The sequence below is a fragment of the Peromyscus eremicus genome, chromosome 8a (genome assembly GCF_949786415.1).
Source record: "Peromyscus eremicus chromosome 8a, PerEre_H2_v1, whole genome shotgun sequence".
Taxonomy (NCBI): domain Eukaryota; kingdom Metazoa; phylum Chordata; class Mammalia; order Rodentia; family Cricetidae; genus Peromyscus; species Peromyscus eremicus.
This window is the reverse complement of record NC_081423.1, coordinates 37,198,490-37,201,473: the sequence shown is the minus strand read 5'-3', so window position 1 is coordinate 37,201,473 and position 2,984 is coordinate 37,198,490.

Here is a 2,984-nt window from a genome sequence, read left to right as displayed (position 1 = left end):
AGACCAACAATGGCTACCTGTGAATGGAAAGTCCAAGAATCTAGTAGTTGCTCAGTCCTACGAGGCTGGGTGTCTCAGCTGGTCTTCCCACCTCAAGATCCAGATCAAAGGCCTATGTCTTCCCACCTCAAGATCCAGATCAAAGGCCTGTATCATCCAGCCTCAAGATCCAGATCAAAGGCGTGCTGTCTTCCTGCTTCAAGATCTGGATCACAGGTGTGCCCTCCATTTCTGGATTGTAGTTCATTCCAGATACAGTCAAGTTGACAACTTGGTCATCACAATAACTAAGAGGGGAAACTATGAAAAATAGATCCAGAGAGCCAGACATGGAAGTGCACCTGCACCTGCAATTTCAGCACTCAGGGTTTGAAGCAGGAGGATCAGAAGATCAAGGCCAGCCTTGGCTGGGTACATAAGACCCTATCTTAAAGAAGCAGAGAGTGGAAAAATAGCTTGGTAGCTAAAGTGTTTTCTGTGCAAGCATCAGAACCTGAGTTTGGATCTCCAGAATCCACCAAAAAGCCAGGCATGGTGCCGGGTGGTGGTGGCGCACACCTTTAATCCCAGCACTCGGGAGGCAGAGCCAGGCGGATCTCTGTGAGTTCGAGGCCAGCCTGGGCTACCAAGTGAATTCCAGGAGAGGCGCAAAGCTACACAGAGAAACCCTGTCTCGAAAAACCAAAAAAAAAAAAAAAAAAAAAAAAAAAAAAGCCAGGCATGGTGATGTATACCAATTACCCTAGCTTTGGAAGTAGATCAGAGAAGCTCATTGGCTAGCTAGCCTAGCTACTGTTGAGCTTCAAGGTACAGTGAGAGACCCTGTCTCCTAAAAGAAAGGTCAAGGGACTTGAGAGATGGTTCAGTGGTTAGGTGCACATTCAGAGGATTAGAGTTCAATTCACAGCACCAACATGGAGGCTTACAGCTGTCCATAACTTCAGTCCTGGGGAATTCAATGCCCTCTTCTGGCCTCTGCAGGCACTAGGGACTCACGTAGTACACAGATACACATCAGACAAAACACCCACATACATAATTTTTTTTTTAAAAAAAAAAAGCTAGGTGTCAGCATGTTTAAGCCAGTAAACTAAAGGTGTAGGGCTGTAAAAGGAAGGTCATAGGGCTTGCTGGCTGATAGCCTAGCTCCAGGGTTCAGTAAGAGGCCCTGTCTCAAGTGAATAAGATAAAGAGAGAGTGATAGGTCAGGACACCCAATGTCCTCCTTTGGCCTCTGCAGGCCCACACACCTGCACATGCACTGCATTAATTCATACACAGGTGCTTGTGCTCTCTCTCTCTCTCTCTCTCTCTCTCTCTCTCTCTCTCTCTCACACACACACACACACACACACACACACACACACACACAAAGACAACAGTAGTGATATATTCAATAGTAGATATGCTATGAAAAACAAAATCAACCTAGTGTTTTCTGTCCAAGGAAATTATCTTCAAAACTGGGATGAGAAATACAGGCATTTGCCACATTTGAAAACAAAGTAATGAGCAGTAGATTTCTCAGTACTAAAAGTGTTAGAGGAAGTTCTTAAGGCCAGAGGGAAATGATAGCTGATGGAAACTTAGTCCTAAAGAAAGGCACACAGATTGCTAGTACATATAACAAGTAAATAGAAGAGAGGTCTGATGGTTAATCGTGTCAGCTTGACCCGATTCAGAATCACCCTGGAAACAAACTTCTGTGAAGAATTTTCTTCTGAGGGTCTACTGAGGTAGAAGGACCCATCTAAGTGTGGGTAGTAGCATGCCATGGGCTGGGGTTCCTGAATGAAGAAAAGGGAACAAGTGATGTGAGGACCTGAGTTCATTTCCCTCTGCCTCCTGACTTCTGCCACCACAACTTCTCCACTTGGACAACTGTACCTTCCAGCTGTGGGTCAAAAATGAAACCTCCCTCCCTCCCTCCATCAAGTTGCTATGTCACCTGTTTTAGTTACAAACACAATAAAAATAAATGCCCCAAACACCATCTCCAGAAATAACAACTGCTGGAAATGGAGAGCCCTCTCAGTAGTTAGGAGCACTTGTTGCTCTTCCAGAGGACCAGGTTCAATTCCCAGCACCCATTCAGCGGTCCCTCCCAACCATCTGCAACTCCACAGACACCAGGAAAGCCCATGGTACACAGACATCCATGCAGACAAAACACTCATGCACATGAAATAACAAAATAAATAAATATTAAAAAACGAAAATAACAACTGTCAGTGAAGACTAGATAGTTACAATCTTCTCATATCTTAGCTAGAACATATTAAGTATTAGAGTGAGACTCTTCAGGATAGGACAGCTATTGGAGTAATCTTGGTAATTTACCATTTACCTATCATCTGGACATTTAGCATGTCTTTCTTGTTTGATGTTGTTCTTGTTGGTTATAGTTCCATTTTTATGTTATTACCCTTTGTTTTTTCTGGACAATACTTGATAATCATTCTTATTGTATATAGTTTGCATTAAGTTTAGAACCTTCTTATTTAGACATAAAGGGGAAATGTAGTGGTATTTGCTCTGCCTATGACCTTGGGCTATAGGGCCTGAAGGAGGAGGTGCTTCTTGCTATTGTATGTGACCACTTAAAAGGAAAGGTAGAAGGGTCATGAGCCCCTTCTCCCTGCTGCCTGCTTCCTGGACTGATCAAATCACCAGGTGGGTTGGCTCCCCATCAGATCAGAGGATGACTTCAGCTGTCTACTCCATTCTGTATTCATAAGTATATTTCCTCAATTTATATCTTAATAAATCCCTATTACCCATTAAATAGACTCATGTGGATTGATCTTAATAAATGGCGCCCATGTGACAAAAAGACTCCACACTCCCCCTTTGCTCAGAGGCTCATGTGCTTACTACAAGCCTGCCTCCATAGCACCCCTGAGCCACTCGGTCCCAACCACATGGATCTGAGCCCCACGAGCCTCCACTGGGGCTACTCACATGACCAAACCCTAATGCCCAAG